The sequence below is a fragment of the Coregonus lavaretus genome, assembly GCF_964263955.1.
Source record: "Coregonus lavaretus genome assembly, chromosome: 2".
NCBI classification, from domain to species: domain Eukaryota; kingdom Metazoa; phylum Chordata; class Actinopteri; order Salmoniformes; family Salmonidae; genus Coregonus; species Coregonus lavaretus.
Genome location: NC_139989.1, coordinates 72,267,894 through 72,291,549, shown reverse-complemented (window position 1 = coordinate 72,291,549; position 23,656 = coordinate 72,267,894). Strand labels below are relative to the sequence as shown.

The following is a 23,656-nucleotide window of genomic DNA, read 5'->3' as shown; positions in this document are numbered from 1 at the left end:
CCCTCAGCTCAAGAGGGCATTACCTCTTGGTCTAATGGTCAAGACACTGGTTTTTCCCATAGGACACCTGGGTACAGATCAGGGGCGGTGTGTTCATTAGGGCGATATGGGCGACGCACTGCCAAACGGGAAAAGGAAGGGATTTTTTTTCTAATCAATTATATCACGGCAACAGTAGTTATTAGTGTTCTAATCTAGATGTCTGATCTGCCACTAAATGTCCAATCAGGCTAAAGTCGTGCTTCAAATGGCCCCGCCCGTTTTGGGGCGATTTCAGTCAGGTTGAAAATCGCCCAGAAGTGTCTGATAGCCTCTCATGTAAAATCTTTTTTTTTTCAAATATCAGAGCTTTCAATACAATCTCTATGGGTTCCGGGAGGGCTTGCACTTACGCGCTTTCGTCATTCGTAACATAACCATGAACATAACTAAGAAAAGAGCGGGTAGCAGCGTCAATCAATTCACGTACTACTGTCAAGATGGCTAGCGTTCAGTGCAACTCGATTGTCTCTTTGAAAGAAGTTCCTTTTTGTCGCGAACAAATCAAGATAAATTGGCAACGAAACAATTAGGACCTCCCAGATCAAATTTAATAATTCAACAGGTTTCTACTAAAGGGGGAAAGTCCTACACCCGAGGATTTTCCAAAAATTGGTACGAACGAAAAACCTGGCTAGCAGGCTGCGATGTAGCTAATGCAGTCTTCTGCTACCCCTGCTTACTCTTTCACCCTGAAGGCGGCATGGCAGACAGCACCGCTTGGACAGCGACTGGTGTAACGGACATGCACCATCTTTCAGAAAAGATTAAGAAACATGAGCTGTCAAAGACCCACATGGATAGCTGTTTGAGATTGTCTGCTTTGGGGAGAGTGAACATTGCCACTCAACTGGATGAGGGATACAGGCTAGCTGTCCGCCGCCACAACGATGAGGTTAGCAAGAACCGCCACATCCTCAGCCGGCTAATCCAGTGTGTGAAGTTTTGCGGAGTGTTTGAGTTAGCTTTGCGAGGCAAAGATGAAACGGAGGGCTCCACCAACCCTGGTATTTTTCTTGGACTTGTCAACTTTGTGGCACAATTAGATGAGGTGTTTGATGACCATCTTAAAAATGCTAAAGTTTTCAAGGGCACATCAAAGACCATTCAAAACGAGCTACTGGAGTGAATGCTAGCGGTCATGAGGGAACATATTGTGGAGGAGGTGAAGTCGGCGAACTTCGTAGCTATCCAAGCTGACGAGACCACGGACGTTTCTACACAGACACAGCTGGTGCTTGTGCTGAGGTACATAGATAGCAAGAAGATTTTATTTTTTTCCTGGGGCTTTTTCACAAAATCATGCCCCACGTCGACATTCTGTACCAGAAGCTACAGAAGAAGGACATCGATGCTGTCTTCATCAAACGTGCCCTCGACAGCTTCACAAGGAGTGTGCAGGCCATAAGGTAGGATTAAACAATATCATTCGATCTTTCTCAAAGCAGAGCTTTATTTGAAAATGTATGCATGAAAGGAGACATCATCATATTTACAAATCTATACAATTGGCCAGAATATGGTTGTTCATTTTTACAAAGCCATACAGATAGCTGTGTTTACCTTTTCTAGAAATTATTTTCAAATTCTGTTTTCAGGCAAAATGTCTATCACTGTTCATTTTCACAAATCTATACAAGAAGGAAGAATATGGAAGTCTATAAAAATTTCAATGTTTTCAGTAGCCTCTATCAAAAGCTCCTGCTTGCTTGTTGTGAATTATGCTCAGGTGCACATATTTCCAATTCAACCATGAGGCCTTTTTGAAGCAAGTAATGTGTATATCAGTATTGACTTATATGCTGCCCCTGTCTTCATGTTGTTGCTGGACATATATATTTTTTAATGTGTGTAGGTCACCTAAATCATCAGAAAAATTGCCCCCCTGAGAAATTTTTCAGGAGCCGCCACTGGTACAGATCCCGCCCATGAAATGTGCACACCTCTCCCAAGGCACCATTCCACTGCTTCCACCAATGTAGTGTTTTTTTGCAAACAGCAACGGTGTAATGCCCCTTTCATCTCAAACCCGGTTCTCCCTGCCCGTAGGCAAACAAATATATTGTAGTGAATTCAGGGGGTAGCCCCAAACAGGTTTTGAACCTGGGTCCATCAACTGTCAAGCCAACACCTTAAGCGTGTTAAGTTCTAAATGAACCTAGTAAAACTCAGGGACGTTTAGTAAAGCTCAAACCAAGTTTATTCACCCATTGGATCATACAGCTGCATAAGACAAAGAACATATTCACACAAGCACTGGTATTTAACCGTTTCTCCTATGCTGAGCCCCTCCTTCCACATCTGAACAGCCAATACACCTCTGTTGCTATCCAGAAGATGAGTGATATATGTTCTTCCTCAGTTCATCTAACCTGACCTCTGCCCAAATTGCTCACTCCTCCCCAACTCACGGCTGTCATGTTGACTTGTACCAGACTGTGTCTCTTCTCCTCCAATAGGATCCCTGATGACTAACAATAACATATCCTGACAGAATGGAAACGTTATACATTCCCCTCTCTCCCTCAGTGACATGAATAAGTCTATTTCATGTTTAGAAGTCAGAACCCAACAAGCGCTACGCCAAGAGGTCCGAACCTCTCGATGATATGGCTAGGTGTTGGATTAAGGTCGCTACATTACCCCCTTCCTTGGGGAGAGCATGCCCCCACACTTCTTTATAGCAAGTCTCTCACGTGTACACGCCTCTTTGATGGCCTCACAGGCACTATCCCACTTCTGACACCAATGTAACGAATTTGGGGGTAGCTCCAACCGGGACTCAATCCCGGGTCCAGCGACTATCAAGCCAACACCTTATCCATTCCACCAAGAGATCAGAAGGTGGTAATTGGTAGGTGTTGGGTTCAGCTTGCTACAGTATATACTTATATAGGGCAATGTGTGATCTGGGAGCGGCAGCACTACCACTAGTGCTCTTGACACAGCCTAACACAATCTTTACCTTCTGAACCTTAAAAACTGACCTAAAGTCAGATACATTTAGACAATAATAATATAAATAATATGCCATTTAGCAGACGCTTTTACAAACAAACCACCATGTGAGCAAATACTTTCAAATACTTTTTTCCCTCACTGTACCATTACAATTATAGACTGATCATTTCTTTGTCAGTGGGCAAACGTACAAAATCAGTGGGGGATCAAATACTTTTTCCCTCACTGTACCATTAAAATTAATACATACAGTACATATCCTTTTTTTTAAATATATTTCCCTTTATTACTTTCCAACCCCTTCCCTAATTGGAGTAAACTAGTGAACAACAATGCTTAGGCCTCTACTTCCAGATTATACTTACTATATACATTTTATGGACACAGTCAATTTTACAATAATTATATTTTGTTTGTTTTTGCTCCTGAACTTCTTCTACTCTCAACCTCTCCGATCATTTTCATGATGTCCATCCGGTTTGCTTCTATATGCCATATCTTTCTAACTGTGTTCTTTCCCAAAAGCTTCCAACATACAACCTATATACTTATTATGGACAGAGTATGCTTACGTTATTAGTTATCTTGTTATTATTTGTTGTTAGTTGTTATTAGTCCCATCCTTCAACTCCATTCAACACCTTCCATCTATCTCTTAACACATTCCATATAGGATTTCTATTTGTATATATCAGCAAGAATGTTTTCTTGCTGATATCACAACACAGGCTGTCATTGGAAAATACATACAGTGAAAAGGAAAACAGCAGATCTAGGATCAAATGACTGCAGGCTGGAAATAGACTGACTTTACAGACCTTATGGAAGTGGTGAACTGGGACAATTAGTGAAAACCATGGGCAGTCAGTCACCTGATATTCAGACAGAGCAGCAATGATCCAACCCTGAGATTGTATTGAGAGAAAACGACTTAGCATTGAGTAACGACGGCGAGGGGAGGTGTTCGGCAGGCGGGAGCGAAGGACACTATCTTTTAATTCAATCAAACCCAGTCGGGGGCAGGGCAGGTGGGGGGCCTGCGCCCATACAGCCGTCAAAAAACTGAGTGATGGTTTAAACTCTGGTTTGTTCATGCAAGAACAACTGGGGTCAAAACATTAGCTAGCTACAACATGTCAAAATTAGCTAAAACTAGCCAGCTAGCTAGCAAAACTTTCCTAGATGTTCTTCTCCCTAAAGAATGCAGGAGAACAGGGACTACCACTTAGAAGGAGTTTTTTGTGTACATTTGGAGAAACTGTTGATATGGGTGGTAGTAGTCATGTGGAACCTATTGATATTAAGAGGGCGTCAGCATATTGAAAGGATCCTCCAGGAACCTTTTCAACTTCAGGTTCCTCCAAGAACCATTTATGATAAGAAAGGTTCCAATATGAACCCATTGATAAGGAAAGGTTCCCAGAGGAACTCTCCAAATGTAAGAACCTTTTTTTACATTTCAACTTTCCTAATTGAACCCCTAATTCTTAGTGTGTTCTTCTGAAATAGGCTACATTTTCTTAATGTCATGTTTCTTTAGACCTGTCTAAAATAAATAATGGAGTTATTGTGGTGGTGTAGGCTATATTGAATGGATTTATTAGACTTTTTAAATGTAGATGTTCCAAAGGTCTGTATCAGTGGCTTGCAGGCTATGTGTGGAATCCAGGAGATACTAAATGTGTTGATGTTAATTAAGGGTTAATTACCATGAGACTGTCAGTATCTGAATGACAATCACCGGCTGACAGAATGTCATGACCACCACAGTCCTCCGTAACATCAATAAGGGATCATAGCTTTCACCTGGATTCACCTGGTTAGTCTAGGTCATGGAAAGAGCAGGTATCCCTAATGTTTTGTCCACACAGTGTATATCATGTGTATATAATAAATAAACACACTTGAACTTAGAAGGGAAGGAGGAGGTCAGCCAGAAAGGAGAAAAGATGGCCAGCTTTGTGGTTAGATTGTAGGTGAACATAACTTAGAAAATACACAGGCCCTTAAGTAATGTGTCCTCAAATATTATTTCATCTAAAAATCTCACATTAGCTGACGAAATGAAATGAATCATAGAGGTCTTATAACTTATTCCATTCTACAGGTCCATTTGTTTTGTCTCGTGTTTATATTCATATACCCTGGGGGCTATGTAGCTTCGTATCTGTCATGTTTGGAGTTGTGTTGCGCTGTTATGCCTTTATAGTTGAGTTGCCTTGGTCCTGTCAGTATACAGTAACTTTAAAGAGCAACTGCACCTAAAAAAACACACTTCTCATTTAGAAAACAGCCTCTGTGGGACCGAAATGAGTGAGAAACATTAATTATTCTGTCAAAATTGGCTACAGAATGTAAAGAGGCTGGCAGATGACGTCTGGCAGCACACAAGTAATCATCCATTTGGAGTGAAGCTGCACGCCACCCGGTCCTAATGTCTGTGGGACATTTGAGTTGACTTTAGATATCTCTATGCGGCTAGTTAGGGACCATCGGTAAATTACACAATGTTCATGGGACGATATGTAAAAATGTCAATAGCTCCAAATAGCTTAAATTACTTAAAAATCAAATCAACTATACATTTTTGAAATTCATATACAAATGAATGTTTAAATGAGACAATGACACTATTGTTCATTTACAAATATTGAAAGAATTTAAAGAGAAAATGTAAAGATATGACACTATTGTCTCATTTTCATTGTGTAATTTATTTCCGGTCCCTAACTAGACCCTGATATAGGCTATCCAAAGCCAGTCAGGTGACATTTGGGAACCTGTAAACACACACAAGAGACACCCACATCAAACCACACCCCAAAACCAACTCACGTTTGAATTCAGTCATGGCCGCTAATATTTCTAAACTAACCCAATCTAAAACGAGGCCAAATCAGGAAGCGCAGTCGCCCTTTAAAACTAACTAATGACATGTTGCACCTCAACCTTTCTACCTTTCAGATGATCCAAGGAGGAGGACAGATGACAACAGCAGGCCAGTGAATCCCTTAGAACAGCAGCAGCCAGGGGCAAATGGTAGGGAGGAGGATGATTTAGGTGACCCAGACACAGGCCAAGGGCTGCACTACATACAAGCTGCATACAGTGCCTTGCAAAAGTATTCATCCCCCTTGGCGTTTTTCCTATTTTGTTGCATTACAATCTGTAATTTAAATGGATTTTAATTTGGATTTCATGTAATGGACATACACAAAATAGTCCAAATTGGTGAAGTGAGATGAAAAAAATAACTTCTTTCAATAAATTCAAAAAAAAAATATATGGAAATGTGGTGCATGCATATGTATTCACCCCCTTTGCTATGAAGCCCCTAAATAAGATCTGGTGCAACCAATTACCTTCAGAAGTCACATAATTAGTTAAATGAAGTCCACCTGTGTGCAATCTAAGTGTCACATGATCTGTCACATGATCTCAGTATATATATACACCTGTTCTGAATGACCCCAGAGTCTGCAACACCACTAAGCAAGGGGCACCACCAAACAAGCGGCACCATGAAGACCAAGGAGCTCTCCAAACAGGTCAGGGACAAAGTTGTGGAGAAGTACAGATCAGGGTTGGGTTATGAAAAAAAAAAAAAAACTTTGAACATCCCACGGAGGCTTATCTATTTGTCAGTCTCAAGGCTCAATCCTTCTATTCATTATTTAATCTTGTATTGAAACCTCAGCTTCTTCAAATGACTGAAATATGACATTAATTAGAGTGCTATCCAAAAACCAGTAAAACATGTTACCATTCACATACTGTCAACACTCATTACATTTTACATCAACCCTCTTTCTCAATGTCTTTTCACTTATCGTAAGGTTTAGAAAACAAAACAAAACAAACATGATAATTCTCTCCTTATTAGAAGGCATTGTTTTCATTGTAGTCTACCCTAGCAATGTTACTCTATATTTTATTACCAACCTCTGTTGGATATTCACTTTCTGCTTCACACTTATTAAAATGTCTACTATTTTAAGATTGACATGTAATGCCCCGAATTTATCAAATACAAATTCAGAAGGGAAAATATAAATTTTGGAGGGAGCCCACTCTCCCAGGCAGCTCTCGAGACCAGGTTTCTTTCTGATTGTATCTTTCACTATGAATGGCCTGGCACTGTCCATCCGTCCCCAGTAGATGGCGCTCTCCGTCCATCATAAGTCTGGCGCCTGAGGGCGTAGACAGGTAAACAGACACTTTCCATTTTGCCTACTCACTAATTGGTTTAGAACGTCAACGGTTGGAATATCAACAAAAACTCCATCGGGAGTACAATCAATTATAGCCTTAAGTTTAAAAACAAATGTCTACATGTTCAACATTTCAATGGTTCTATTTAACAGGGCATAGGTTTTGTTTCGGAATGTATTACCAAGACGGAGGAAATCCCATAAGCATTCATAGTTTTTATTAGTTAGGGGTAAGTCATTTCCCATACTTTTACCAAAAGTGAACATATGGCAATCTTTTTCTTAGACTATTTCCCAGAGCCTTTAGACAGTCATACAATGCTTTAACCTTATCTTTATCAACTGATCCATAAAGGGACCAACTCAGAATACTTTTCTCACCCCTTACGTACGTCTACGTTTGAGTGTGCAAGTTTGTATACAATTATTATGATTATTATTTCCATGATTACTTTATCAAATCTCCAGTAATCGATTATACACACATACAATTTCTCATTTTCCCCCCATATCTTCACAGAATCCATATATCGGAACCCCTAGATAACATTATATATCGGAACCCCTAGATAACATTATATATCGGAACCCCTAGATAACATTATATATCGGAACCCCTAGATAACATTATATATCGGAACCCCTAGATAACATTATATATCGGAACCCCTAGATAACATTATATATCGGAACCCCTAGATAACATTATATATCGGAACCCCTAGATAACATTATATATCGGAACCCCTAGATAACATTATATATCGGAACCCCTAGATAACATTATATATCGGAACCCCTAGATAACATTATATATCGGAACCCCTAGATAACATTATATATCGGAACCCCTAGATAACATTATATATCGGAACCCCTAGATAACATTATATATCGGAACCCCTAGATAACATTATATATCGGAACCCCTAGATAACATTATATATCGGAACCCCTAGATAACATTATATATCGGAACCCCTAGATAACATTATATATCGGAACCCCTAGATAACATTATATATCGGAACCCCTAGATAACATTATATATCGGAACCCCTAGATAACATTATATATCGGAACCCATAGATAACATTATATATCGGAACCCCTAGATAACATTATATATCGGAACCCCTAGATAACATTATATATCGGAACCCCTAGATAACATTATATATCGGAACCCCTAGATAACATTATATATCGGAACCCCTAGATAACATTATATATCGGAACCCCTAGATAACATTATATATCGGAACCCCTAGATAACATTATATATCGAAACGTATTATTCAATCAGCTTACTAGGCAAATTCCAATCTCTTATTATCAAAATGTCAATCTTATTATGCAATGATTGGTTCAGTAGTCTTCAGGCTTGGTGTCCTAAGAGTTCAGTTCCCCTCCCATTTCCCCCTAATCTGTCACGGTTCTCTCTTCGATACCCACACTCATTTTATTGGTTATTAATCTGATCCTTTACAGTCTAAGAGATAACAACCCACACTCTCCTCATTCACACGGGAGGCTATTCCTCCTGTCAAAAAGGTTAGTCATTCACAGGTATTCTCTCATACATGCATGTTCAACACACCCAGGCCCGGCGCCACCAGGGGGCAGAAGAGGGCAATGCCCCCTTAGTTGGAATATTGTGCCTCCTCAGTTCTGTATCCATATTCTGTCCCACAATCTGCCCCCTCCGTCATGCCCAACCCATTTGTTGTGTATGCTTCGTTCATGCAACTCCCTTGCACGCATCATACGTACGTCATACAAATTTTACCGGTTGAAAAAAACTTCACAGTAGAAGGGCGGGTCAATTTGACCGTTTAGGTTTTTACTTTCAAAGTTACTTACTACGAAAAACAAAACGCGCAGCTGGATGGAATTTAGCTAATGTTAACAGTTAGGTAGGTAGCTGATAGTATGATGGATATTAGAAAGTGGCTTCTCCAGGGCACAACGGCAGCATCGGATCAAAGCAGCAGGGAGGAGGAGAAGCCTGCCACATAGAGGCCAAAGGCAAGGCTGCTGGTCGACGCTAATCACCGAGGCCAAGGCTGCTGAGCCGACGCTAATCACCGAGGCCAAGGCTGCTGGTCGACACTAATCACCGAGGCCAAGGCCGCTGAGCCGATGCTAATCACCGAGGCCAAGGCTACTGAGCCGACGCTAATCACCAAGGCCAAGGCCGCTGAGCCCAGCAGCAAAGGCACCTGCGAAACCGTTTTGCAGCCTGGTGACATAGGAGGTAACCAACCCGAGGAGGGGCCTGCAGCCTGGTGACATAGGAGGTAACCAACCCGAGGAGGGGCCTGCAGCCTGGTGACATAGGAGGTAACCAACCTGAGGAGGGGCCTGCAGCCTGGTGACATAGGAGGTAACCAACCCGGCCTGCAGCCACCAAGACCGAACCTAGCCGCAGCACCGCCAGTATATTACAAGCACCGACGCCTCCGTTAGTGCCTGACGACCTCGGTGATGAGGAGCCAGCACAGGTTTGTCTGGGGAAATACCCATCCCGCCTGTACTGTGGGAGAAAACTGACATTTTGTAGCACGTGGTTCAAAGGCAGAGAGTGACTGCTGCAAGGCAGATGCAGTTTGATGAGTTATGGGAGAAATACAAGCACACGGACACCCCCGCTCCAAGCAAACGGCAAAGAGTAGTGAGTAGTAATCTGAAACAACATGTGGTGGAAACAACAATGGGCCAGCTAGAAGAGGACAATGAGAGGGAGTGTAACAGACTGTTTTTCAGCACTCTGGATGCTGTACTGGGAGAAATGTCAGCAAGATTTAACCAACGAAACAGCCAACTTGCCTTGCACCCAGAGAATGAAACCTTTATGGATGTGGAAAAAGTGGAACCACTGCTGGACTTAATCTCAGGGGATTTTGTGGAAACTGAGTTTACTGTCGCACGCCAGTTTCTACAGACTGAAATCGCCCGATCTGGAGAAGAAAATGGACAACGCAGAACATTTTGGAGAGATCCTCCGGGCCTCTAACAGCAATGTCTACTGTGATGATGGCATTGAAGCTGGGAATAACATTTGGAGCATCCACGGCAACTTGCCAGAACTCATTTTCAACATAGAAAAACGTATTCAGTGAGCACAGACGGCACATGTTGCACAGGAGGAAAGCGCAGCTGATTCAACTGGCATTTGAGAGGGATCTTACAAGCAAATTCCGTGGGGAGTGGAAGGAGAGACTGCTGAGGAGGTTCAACACAGCATCAAGGCGGCTGCAACTCTTTTGAATCTGGGTAAGAACAGGCAGCCTGGCTGGGCTTGGAGTATTTAGTTATTTGCTAGCTTTTGGAAATGCGTGGCAAACGTCAGAAATAGGCGTAGACGTGATTTTCTTTATTGGCGTTGCTGCCAAGTCTACTGCTTGATTTCTGTGATTGGATTGGAAAAGTTTGGTTTATAATATAATCGGATTTGTTTTAATGTTGTTTTATAATGTAGAAGAGGTGCTTTGCATTACATTGATGAGGGTGGGCAGAACATGACCAATGGTTGAGTAACGATGTAGCTATAGTGTTGCCATTAACAACTCGTTGCTATGGAATACTAATGTCTCTGTTATCATACGCAGCGTAGGACGGCACTCTGGTGGGAAGACAGCTTGGTAGCTGCGTCCAAGCTGCATTGTACCGATAAGTCCTGGTAGTGCATTGTACATTATTGTTTGCTTTCCACCATTGAAAATGCTTTGTATTGGCATGAGGAAGTGTTATTACGGTAATTAGCAACTGTTTTGCATTGGATTGATGGGTATTTTGCATGTAGCTGTGTAGCGTTGTCATAACTTGCAATTTCTGTAGGCGGTTATGAATTGTCCTCGTTTGTAAAGCGGTGCAGTAGCCTGTATTCTTGCGGCAAGACAGCCGTGCGTGGCTGCAAATACATTGTGTGTAATTGTACTATCGATTATAATCCACCCTGTGTTATCAGCAAGCGAAAATAGTTGTGCCCCCTTAGTAATTTCTGATGCCCCCTTGCCGAGTTAATCCTACCGCCGGGCCTGGGCTACAGGTTAAATAATTGATGGTGAACGTGCAAGGTGATGAGATTGATGCTCCTTTCCAATAAATATCGAGGGTCTTATTCTGGTGACATGTTGATCGATGCTTGGCTGCTAATGAAGGTAGTTATGTGGCACTACATTAGATCACTCAAATATGGTATCCATGCGCGCTGCAGGATACATTCAGAGTAAGAATTTGTGATTAGTCCGGAGTCCCGGCTAGTGCTGCGGCTGACCCCCTTAAATACCTGCCGCCTCAGTACATCCACCTCTTCCTTTTCTCACCTCATTCATTTGTCTTGGAGATGAGATGAGGTGGTTGACAGAGGAAAAGGAAACCAGGTAGAAAGAGGAGGATACAGGGCATTCAGAAAGGATTCTAAACCCTTGACTTTTTCCACATTTTGTTACGTTACAGCATTCTACAATTGATTAAATAAATAACAGTCCTCATCAAATCAAATCAAATGTTATTTGTCACATACACGTGTTTAGCAGATGTTATAGCGGGTGTAGCGAAATGCTTGTGCTTCTAGCTCCGACAGTGCAGTAATATCTAACAAGTAATATCTAACAATTTCACAACATATACCCAATACACACAAAACTAGTAAGGAATGGGATTTAAGAATATATACATATATGGACAAGCACTGACAGAGCAGCATTGACTAAGATACAGTAGAATATTATAGAATAGAATGCAGTATATACATATGAGATGAGTAGTGCAAGATATGTAAACATTATTAATGGTTAACTAGTCTGTTTATTCCACTGATTCATATTTATACCAGTCCATTCATTGGCTGTAAAAGTGGGTAAAAACAGAAAAGCATATAACTGTAGCTATGTGGTCTTTACTTGGGTGTGTTTCAGCAGGGTGAGGTCAGAGAGATGCTTCCAAGTCAGTATTTTTCTGAACTCATAAAATCCTTTACACAATCTGATGGGATGAATGTTCAACCCCATTTAAATCACCATAAAGTCTATATAGTACCTTTAAGTTAAGACCTCACATATCTGTTCATGGCAAAGCAGTTCAATTAATGATATTAACTGATTCTTAAAGAATTTAACTTTTAAATCATGAGCCTCATCTTGAGGAGTCACCTGTGACAGTATTCATAAAGAGTAGGAGTACTGATCTGGGATCAGTTTTTCCTTTTAGATCATAATGAAACAGATTAGATGGACAGGGGGGACCTGATCCTAGATCAGCACTCCTACTCTGGGAAACTGCCTTTATGAATAAGGGCCCAGGAGTCACCAGGACCAAGAAACCGAACACATAGTCGTAGTCTAGTTACAGCAGGTGTTTACTGCCATCTAGTGGAAGATACCAATAAAACACTTTATTATCAGGGTGGGGAGACGGCTGAGCTGAAACAGAACGTAAAGAAGACTAGTGTGCTCGGAACAGTGAACAAACAAAGGCAGAAGCTGCTGGTAAAGCAACACTCACGGTGTGATGGAGGGTGGTAAAGCAACACTCACGGTGTGATAGAGAGTGGTAAAGCAACACTCACGGTGTGATGGAGAGTGGTAAAGCAACACTCACGGTGTGATGGAGAGTAGTAAAGCAACACTCACGGTGTGATGGAGAGTGGTAAAGCAACACTCACGGTGTGATGGAGAGTGGTAAAGCAACACTCACGGTGTGATGGAGAGTGGTAAAGCAACACTCACGGTGTGATGGAGAGTGGTAAAGCAACACTCACGGTGTACAGATGTTAAATAAATAAGTGTTAGCTTCCTCAGCACCATGCACCCCACTGTTGCCACCGGCAGTGACCAGAAGAAGAAACCGGAGACAGTGACAGACTACAATCACACAAAGGTATATACAGTATCTCTACCATATACAGATAGCCTTCCCATCTGCCAAACACCAAATAGGATCCCCTTTTATTATATTACATTCATATTATTACTATTAGTATTATCATTCTATATAATTATAACCTATTCTATTCTATTTTATTTTATGTAAAAGGTTGGTGTGGATGCACTCGACCAGATGTCCAGATGTACTCTGTAAAAGGGGGTACTCTCCTCTGGCCTGTTGACTGTACTCTGTAAAAGGGGGTACTCTCCTCTGGCCTGTTGACTGTACTCTGTAAAAGGGGGTACTCTCCTCTGGCCTGTTGACTGTACTCTGTAAAAGGGGGTACTCTCCTCTGGCCTGTTGACTGTACTCTGTAAAAGGGGGTACTCTCCTCTGGCCTGTTGACTGTACTCTGTTAAAGGGGGTACTCTCCTCTGGCCTGTTGACTGTACTCTGTAAAAGGGGGTACTCTCCTCTGGCCTGTTGACTGTACTCTGTAAAAGGGGGTACTCTCCTCTGGCCTGTTGACTGTACTCTGTAAAAGGGGGTACTCTCCTCTGGCCTGTTGACTGTACTCTGTAAAAGGGGGTACTCTCCGCTGGCCTGTTGACGTGTTCTACAATGTGCTCGACATGACTGCTATCAACACGTGTTGTACAAGCAATGCCTTGACAAGACAGTCAGCAGGAGACATTTCATCATGGATCTGGCATGTGAGCTTGGTGACAACCACATGAACGCAGAGAAAGAAGCTACAGTCACCAAGCAGGCCGCCAAGACAGCAGGTCCTGCTCTCCCTCTTCCCCAAGAACCACAGCTCCCACTGGGGAAAAAGACACAATGTCAAGACAGCAGGTCCTGTTCTCCCTCTTCCCCAAGCACCACAGCTCCCACTGGGGAAAAATACACAATGTCAAGACAGCAGGTCCTGCTCTCCCTCTTCCCCAAGGACCACAGCTCCCACTGGGGAAAAATAAACAATGTCAAGTCGGCAGGTGCACACCTGTTTATATAGTCATATTCACATACATCTCAGCTCTAAGCCCCTCCCTCCTGGGTTCCCCCACCACCATCTTCAGTTTCCCCCTCTCTACCGCTCCGCCCACTTCCTTATTCTATGATAGCAGCTAAATTTGACTTATTTTCAGTTTAGAAACAATAGTAGTACAATCAATCAATGTTGTGCAAAAATAATCAAGTTCCGTTTAAACTCTGTTCAACTCTGGCTCCGCTCTCTTGTCTGAGGAGAGTGGCAAAAGGCAACAGTCTGGTTTCAGTCTCTGTTAAGGCAGGACAGCCATGGATTAGGGAGGAGCGAGGAATTCGACCCGAGGTCAGATCCCCACTTCACACACACACAAACCCAGTGAGAGGAACCAATTAAGTTATTGCCTAGCAACAGAGAATCCATGTTTAATCCTGACTCCATGTTCGTCATGTTTGTGATAAACAAAGTTTATCTCATCGTTTACTGAAGATTCCTCATCACTGGTTATATTATTATTATTATATTTTTCATTCTACTTTGTCAAAATAAACTGTAAATGGACTTTATTAAGTACTAAAACTCTATTACTAATTGAATCTACAAATAAAGTTGATCAGATGGATTATACTATAATGTTTTTATTGTAAGGGAAACAGAAATAGGCTATAGGCCGATTTTATTTTTACTTTGTAGAATTAACTATTGTTGTTATTTTATTGATATATTTCCACAAATATTTCTTCATGCAATTAATACTTTACAATATATGATGCACTATTTATCAAGCGTTTATTTAACAAACCATGTTTGCACACCTTGCACCTTGCTGGTTGATATGCATCTGATGCATATGCTAAAGTGGACGCCTGGTAACTTTCTCTAGCGGGTTCTTATATGCTGAAAGAACAGGCGGTTCTAGTGTTAAGGACTGGTAGATGGGTGTTGCCCATGCATTCACTCATGCTGACCGGCTCCAGTACTTTGTTCTTGACTAAAGCCTCCAAGTCAGCCTTGACTTTTGGTCTGACAGCATAAGGTACAGATCCTGCTTTCAGAAACGTTGGTTTGCTGTCTGGCTTAATGCTAAGCTTCCCTGTAATATCGTTCATACTACCCAGCTGTCCATTAAAGACTTCTCCATGTTTCTTTAAGATGGCAGGTAGATCTATGTCTCCATGTGTCATTATATGCACTGATGGCCAGTCCAGTGTGATTTTCTCCAACTATGAACATCCCAGTAGTGATGCATGGTCTCCTTTCACAACATAGAGTGGCATCTTTTCAGTTTGTCTGTTTACCTGAACTGTGACATCAGTGATGTCTCTCACAGCGACAGATTCACCTGTGTAAGTCTTTAACACGAGGTGCGCTGGTTGAAGTGGAAGGTGTTTCAGTGTCTTTTTTCTGACACAAGAGATACAGCTGCCCCTGTGTCAATCTCCATACCCACCGGCTGTCCCTCTAGCAAGGGGGAGACATAGTAGCTGTGCCACCCCAACCCACCCTCCAACCCCTCCTGGGACCACCCCAACCCACCCTCCAACCCCTCCTGGGACCACCCCAACCCACCCTCCAACCCCTCCTGGGACCACCCCAACCCACCCTCCAACCCCTCCTGGGACCACCCCAACCCACCCTCCAACCCCTCCTGGGACCACCCCAACCCACCCTCCAACCCCTCCTGGGACCACCCCAACACACCCTCCAACCCCTCCAACCCCTCCTGGGACCACCCCAACCCACCCTCCAACCCCTCCTGGGACCACTCCAACACACCCTCCAACCCCTCCTGGGGCAACCCCAACCCACCCTCCAACCCCTCCTGGGACCACCCCAACCCACCCTCCAACCCCTCCTGGGACCACCCCAACACACCCTCCAACCCCTCCTGGGACCACCCCAACCCACCCTCCAACCCCTCCTGGGACCACCCCAACCCACCCTCCAACCCCTCCTGGGACCACCCCAACCCACCCTCCAACCCCTCCTGGGACCACCCCAACCCACCCTCCAACCTCTCCTGGGACCACCCCAACCCACCCTACAACCCCTCCTGGGACCACCCCAACCCACCCTACAACCCCTCCTGGGACCACCCCTACACACCCAACCTGATCTCCATTAAATTATATACTAAATCAAGGTACACATTTGCACAAAAATGATAATTAACGGTCAATCTGTTGGGTAAAACCAACTACAGGAGTTATTTTATGGTTTCAGCTGCAATTGTTGTTTGGCTAGCCCAATGGATCCTAGCAGTGGATAGTTCTAAATAAATGATATCTATAAAAGTGCTGATCCAATGAGGTGTGGTGGTTGCCATATTAGTTCCAACATCTTTTTAGCTGCTGTCCAACCTGACTGTCACGGTTTCGGCCGAGGCTGCCTCTCTCCCTTGTTCGGGCAGGCTTCGGCGTTCGTCGTCTCCGGAATTCTAGCTGCCACCGATAGATGTTTCATGTTCGTTTGCTTTTGTCTGTTTGTTTCCACACCTGTTTCTGTTTTGACGTAATTAGTGTCCTATAAGTTTCTCGTTGTGTTTGTCTAGTGTTGTGTATGATTGTTTCCGTCAGTGTTGTGTTTTGCTCGGTTGAGCGTATTTTCTCCACTGTGCTGGAGCTTATTTGCACTTGTGTGTGCACCGTTTCATTTTGTCGCACCTGTTTGTGCGCATTTGCCTTTCGCCTTCGTGCGTGTTTTTGCTGTCGGGCTTAGTTGTCCTGTTGCCTGTGTTGGGCCAGTAATACAGCTTTTGGAACATTCAGTCTGCGTCCTGCGCTTGATTCCTACACTACACCTACAACACGCCCTGACAGAATCATACACCACCAATGGAATCAGCAGGAGCCGAAGCAGCCCAGACGAGACTGGAAGCCCAGGTTCGGGACCAGCAAGAGCAGCTCCTGCAGATGGGGACCGCCCTGCAGGAGGTGATTACCACACTCCGAGGCTGGGGTTCGCCTCCACCGCCGCCCGCCCTGCCAGCACCATCGGCCAGCCCGCCCATTCCAGCGCCGGAACCTCGAGGAGTCCGACTATCTCTCCCGAGGGCCTACGACGGGACCGCGGCTGGGTGTCAGGGATTCCTGCTCCAGGTAGAGCTATACCTGGCCACAGTGCACCCGGCACCTTCAGGGCATGAGAGCGTGTCCGCCCTGATCTCCTGCCTGGCCGGAAAAGCGTTGGAGTGGGCCAACGCGGAGTGGAGGAAGATCGACGCCACGACGATTAGTACACCGAGTTCTCCCGCCGCTTCAGGGCGGTGTTTGACCATCCCCCGGAGGGGAAAGCGGCGGGGGAGCGTCTGGTCTTCCTCCGGCAGGGGAGGAGAAGTGCCCAGGAATTCGCGCTCGAATTCCGTACTCTAGCGGCAGATGCAGGGTGGAATGATCGGGCCCTCATCGATCTATACCGATGCAGCCTACGAGAGGACGTCCGTCGGGAGCTGGCTTGTAGGGACACCAGCCTCACTTTCGACCAGCTGGTTGATATGTCCATCAGGCTGGATACCCTGCTGGCTACCCGCGGACGTCCTGCGGAGGGTCCGTCCATTCCACCCTCCAGCGCCTCCGAGCCTTGTCCTATGGAGCTCGGGGGCGCTGGCGCTAGAGAGAGGAGGAGTCGGCAGGCTAGGGGGTCCATCTACTGCACCATCTGTGGTCGGGGAGGACACACCGCGGCTAGGTGCTGGGGATGGCCTCCTAGGGGAGATGACGACAGGTCCCGCACTGGGGATTCCCTCCAGGTGAGTAGGCGCCCCACTCACCCAGAGCTCACTGTTGCCCATTTTTGTATGCCTGTACGTTTTCCACAGGTAGCACCTCATTCCCAGCATAAGGCGCTGGTAGATTCAGGCGCGGCTGGGAATTTTATTGATAAAAAGTTTTGTTTAGCGTTAGGGATTCCCCTCATTCCTGTTGATGTTCCTTTTCCCGTTCACGCCCTAGATAGTCGTCCGTTGGGTACGGGCTTAATTAGGGAGGTCACGGCGCCACTTAGGATGTGTGCGCAGGGGGATCATCAGGAGATGATTCAGCTGTTCCTGATTGACTCTCCTGCGTATCCGGTGGTGCTGGGCATGCCCTGGTTGAGTACCCATAACCCAGTGATTTCGTGGCAGGAGAGGGCTCTGATGGAGTGGTCTGCTCAGTGTGTGGGTAGATGTTTGGGCGTTTCCGTAGGGACTACCTCGGTGGAGAGTCCAAACCAGGTGCCCGCATTGCACGTTCCACCTGAGTATGGGGATTTGGCTATTGCGTTTAGTAAGGCGAGGGCGACGCGGTTGCCACCCCATAGGCAGGGGGATTGTGCGATAAACCTCCAGGCAGGAGCTGCGCTCCCACGGAGCCATGTGTATCCTCTGTCTCAGGAGGAGAAGAAAGCTATGGAGGTTTACATAGACGAATCGCTGAGACAAGGATACATACGGCCGTCCACTTCCCCCGCGTCCTCGAGTTTCTTTTTCGTGAAGAAAAAGGATGGTGGTTTGCGCCCGTGCATCGATTACCGTGGTCTCAATCAGATTACGGTGAAGTATAGTTATCCACTCCCGCTGATTGCGACCATGACTGAGTCGTTGCATGGGGCGCGTTTCTTCACGAAATTAGATCTCAGGAGCGCGTACAACTTGGTGCGCATCAGGGAGGGTGATGAATGGAAAACAGCCTTTAGTACCACCTCGGGCCATTACGAGTATCTGGTCATGCCATACGGGTTGATGAACGCTCCATCAGTTTTCCAATCATTTGTGGATGAGATCTTCAGGGACATGCAGGGGCAGGGAGTGGTGGTGTACATTGATGACATTCTCGTGTACTCACCTACCCGTGTCGAGCATGTGGCCCTGGTGCGCAGGGTGTTGCGGAGGCTGGTGGAGCACGACCTGTATGTGAAGACAGAGAAGTGTCTGTTTTTCCAGGAGTCGGTCTCCTTTTTGGGTTATCAGTTGTCTGCGTCAGGGGTGAAGATGGAGGTAGACCGGGTGTCGGCCGTGCGTAATTGGCAAACACCAACCACTGTGAAGGAGGTGCAGCAGTTTTTGGGGTTTGCAAATTACTACAGGAGGTTTATCCGGGGTTTTGGACAGGTGGCAGCTCCCATCACGTCTCTGTTGAAGGGGGGTCCGGTGCGTCTGCAGTGGTCGGCCGAGGCGGACAGGGCGTTTGGGAGGCTGAAGGACCTGTTTACCTCAGCCCCGGTGCTGGCGCATCCGGATCCCTCTTTGCCGTTCCAAGTAGAGGTGGACGCGTCGGAGGCCGGTTTAGGAGCCGTGCTTTCACAACGATCTGGCGCGCCACCTAAACTCCGCCCCTGTGCTTTTTATTCTAAGAAGCTCAGTCCGGCGGAGCGGAACTATGACGTAGGGGACAGGGAGCTGTTAGCCGTGGTACAGGCTCTAAAGGTGTGGAGGCACTGGCTTGAGGGGGCTCAACACCCTTTCCTCATTTTGACGGACCACCGTAACCTGGAGTACATCCGGGCGGCGAGGAGGCTGAACCCTCGCCAGGCAAGATGGAGTATGTTCTTGACCAGGTTTACTTTTAAGATCACGTACATCCCTGGGTCACAGAATGGCAAGGCAGATGCGCTGTCTCGGCGGTATGACGCGGAGGAGAGGTCCGTGGAGCCCACTCCCATACTGCCTGAGTCGTGTCTGGTGGCACCGGTAGTGTGGGAGGTCGATGCCGAACTCGAGCGGGCGTTACGCACCGACCCTAGTCCACCACAGTGCCCGGAGGGTCGGAAGTACGTTCCGCTCGAGGTTCGGGATCGATTGATCTATTGGGCTCACACGTCACCCTCCTCTGGACATCCGGGTATCGGCCGGACAGTGCACTGTCTTAGTGCCAAGTACTGGTGGCCCACGTTGGCAAGGGATGTGAGGGTTTATGTTTCCTCCTGCTCGGTGTGCGCCCAGTGTAAGGCGCCTAGACATCTACCTAGGGGTAAGTTGCTACCCCTGCCCGTTCCACAACGGCCATGGTCCCACCTCTCAGTGGACTTTATAACAGACCTTCCCCTCTCCCAAGGGAATACTACCATCCTGGTCGTTGTGGACCGGTTCTCTAAGGCCTGTCGTTTGCTCCCCATGCCGGGTCTTCCTACGGCCCTGCAAGCTGCCGAGGCACTGTTTACCCATGTGTTCCGGCACTACGGGGTACCCGAGGACATTGTGGCTGATCGGGGTCCCCAATTCACCTCCAGAGTCTGGAGAGCGTTTATGGAGCGGTTGGGGGTCTCGGTGAGCCTCACCTCGGGTTACCACCCGGAGAGCAATGGGCAGGTGGAACGCGTAAACCAGGATGTGGGTAGGTTTCTCAGAACATACTGCCAGGACCGGCCGGAGGAGTGGTCAAGGTACGTTCCCTGGGCCGAGATGGCCCAGAATTCCCTACGCCATTCCTCCACTAACCTAACTCCATTTCAATGTGTGTTAGGTTACCAGCCGGTTCTGGCACCCTGGCAGCAGAGCCAGATCGAGGCTCCTGCGGTGGATGAGTGGGCGCGGCGCTCGGAGGAGACTTGGAACGCTGCACACGTCCACCTGCAGCGGGCCCTCCGACGTCAGAAGGCGAGCGCTGATCTCCACCGCAGTGAGGCACCGGTGTACGCACCTGGTGATCGAGTCTGGCTCTCTACCAGAAACCTACCCCTCCGCCTGCCCTGTCGGAAACTGGGTCGGCGGTTTGTAGGGCCATTTAAAGTCCTGAGAAGGTTGAACGAGGTATGTTATAGATTACAGCTACCTGTGGAGTATAAGTGTATTAACCCCTCGTTCCATGTGTCCCTTCTCAGGCCGGTGGTAGCGGGCCCACTCCAAGAAAATGAGATCTTGGAGACTCCTCCGCCCCCGTTGGACATCGAGGGGGCACCGGCGTACTCCGTGAGATCCATCTTGGATTCGAGACGTCGGATGGGGGGTCTCCAGTATCTAGTGGAGTGGGAGGGGTACGGTCCGGAGGAGCGGTGCTGGGTGCCGAGGAGAGACGTGTTGGACCCGTCGCTCCTGACGGAGTTCCATCGGAAGCATCCGACGCGCCCTGCGCCGCGTCCCCCTGGTCGTCCCCGAGGCCGGAGTCGGCGCACGTCTGGAGCCGCGCGTCAAGGGGGGGGGTACTGTCACGGTTTCGGCCGAGGCTGCCTCTCTCCCTTGTTCGGGCAGGCTTCGGCGTTCGTCGTCTCCGGAATTCTAGCTGCCACCGATAGATGTTTCATGTTCGTTTGCTTTTGTCTGTTTGTTTCCACACCTGTTTCTGTTTTGACGTAATTAGTGTCCTATAAGTTTCTCGTTGTATTTGTCTAGTGTTGTGTATGATTGTTTCCGTCAGTGTTGTGTTTTGCTCGGTTGAGCGTATTTTCTCCACTGTGCTGGAGCTTATTTGCACTTGTGTGTGCACCGTTTCATTTTGTCGCACCTGTTTGTGCGCATTTGCCTTTCGCCTTCGTGCGTGTTTTTGCTGTCGGGCTTAGTTGTCCTGTTGCCTGTGTTGGGCCAGTAATACAGCTTTTGGAACATTCAGTCTGCGTCCTGCGTTTGATTCCTACACTACACCTACAACACGCCCTGACACTGACAACTCTTTCTTAGCTAGCTCGACTATTTACTTGCCTCTGCTATCAATACACTGTGCTAACATTAGCCTAGACTGGACCACAGAAAATAACAGTTTTAAACAGTTGTAAAAACCCACTTCTTCCAGACAGAATAGTTCCTGTAGATTCAGACTTACTCATCACCAATCTTTTGTTATGTCTCATTGGTTTCATAACCACGTCTGTATAACAATTCAATAATGATGAGACAGGAGACAGGAATCAGTTCAACCATTTATCTGGAACGTGATCATCTCAACACATACAAAACCCCATGATGCTCTGCAGCACAACCCCAATATACAACAAATACATAGATAAGTAAATGGACACTAAACAAAACTCATAGAGGAATTTAAATGTTCAGTTGTAGAAAGTAGGGCCATGGGATAGGGTCAGAAAGGTCAGTATGTTTGATAACTGGTTACAGAGGTGACTTAACAAGCATAAGGTCCATTATAACACAGTGAAGTAGAGGTGGGAGCTAAAAGCAGACATGGACAGTGGGACGGTGTGAGGAGGTCAGGGGTGAAACACTAGATCAGGACAGGTAGAAATGGCAGGGCTGGAAAAAGACACAGAGACACATTCTGATCATGGCTCAGACCTGACCTGAGACACCCAAACAGAAGATGCCATAGCAAAGTCCTGTCCAGTAGGCTATATGGGATTTCCTTTCATCAAAATCCCACACATGGAAATGTGTCTAGTGTGTGTGTGTGTGTGTGTGTCCTGTGTGTGTTTGTCCAGTGTGTGTGTGTGTGTGTGTCCAGTGTGTGAGTGTGTGTGTGTGTGTGTCCAGTGTGTGTGTGTGTCCAGTGTGTGTGTGTTTGTGTCCAGTGTGTGTGTGTGTCCAGTGTGTGTGTGTCCAGTGTGTGTGTGTGTGTGTCCAGTGTGTGTGTCCTGTGTGTGTGTGTGTGTGTCCAGTGTGTATTTGTGTCCAGTGTGTGTGTGTATCCAGTGTGTGTGTGTGCAGTGTGTATGTGTGTGTCCTGTGTGTGTTTGTACAGTGTGTGTGTGTGTCCAGTGTGTGTGTGTGTGTCCAGTGTGTGTGTGTCCAGTGTGTGTGTGTGTATCCAGTGTGTGTGTGTGCAGTGTGCGTGTGTGTGTCCAGTGTGTGTTTGTGTGTCATGCGTGTGTGTGTGTGTTCAGTGTGTGTGTGCCCAGTGTGTGTGTTCAGTATGTGTGTGTTCAGTGTGTGTCCAGTGTGTGTGTGATTGTGTGTTCAGTGTGTATGTGTGTGATTGTGTGTTCAGTGTGTGTGTGTTAAGTGTGTGTGTGTGTGTTTTTTCAGTGTGTGTGTTCAGTGTGTGTGTGTCCAGTGTGTGTGTGTGTGTGAATCCAGTGTGTGTCCTGTGTGTGTGTGTTCAATGTGTGTGTGTCCAGTATGTGTGTGTTCAGTGTGTGTGTGTGTTCAGTGTGTGAGTGTGTGTGCGTGTGTGTGTTTCCAGTGTGTGTGTGTGTCCAGTGTGTGTGTGTTTGTGTCCAGTGTGTGTGTGTTTGTGTCCAGTGTGTGTGTGTGTGTGTGTGTGTCCAGTGTGTGTGTGTGTGTGTGTCCAGTGTGTGTGTGTGTGTGTGTCCAGTGTGTGTGTCCTTGGTGTGTGTGTGTGTGTCCTGTGTGTGTGTGTGTGTCCAGTGTGTGTGTGTGTGTCCAGTGTGTGTTTGTGTCCAGTGTGGGTGTGTCCAGTGTGTGTGTATCCAGTGTGTGTGTGTGTGCAGTGTGTATGTGTGTGTCCTGTGTGTGTTTGTCCAGTGTGTGTGTGTGTCCAGTGTGTGTGTGTCCAGTGTGTGTGTGTGTATCCAGTGTGTGTGTGTGCAGTGTGCGTGTGTGTCCAGTGTGTGTGTGTGTGTCATGCTTGTGTGTGTGTGTCCAGTGTGTGTGTGCCCAGTGTGTGTGTGTGTCCAGTGTGTGTGTTCAGTGTGTGTGTTCAGTGTGTGTACAGTGTGTGTGTGTGTGATTGTGTGTTCAGTGTGTGTGTGTTAAGTGTGT

General features: G+C 46.3%; 1 protein-coding gene across 1 annotated transcript in view; it reads right to left on the bottom strand.

Annotated features, from left to right (window-relative positions):
* Positions 1-23,656, bottom strand: part of LOC311140296 (NACHT, LRR and PYD domains-containing protein 3-like) — a 633,219-nt gene that overhangs the window by 38,092 nt on the left and 571,471 nt on the right. The gene's annotated exons all lie outside the window — the stretch shown is intronic.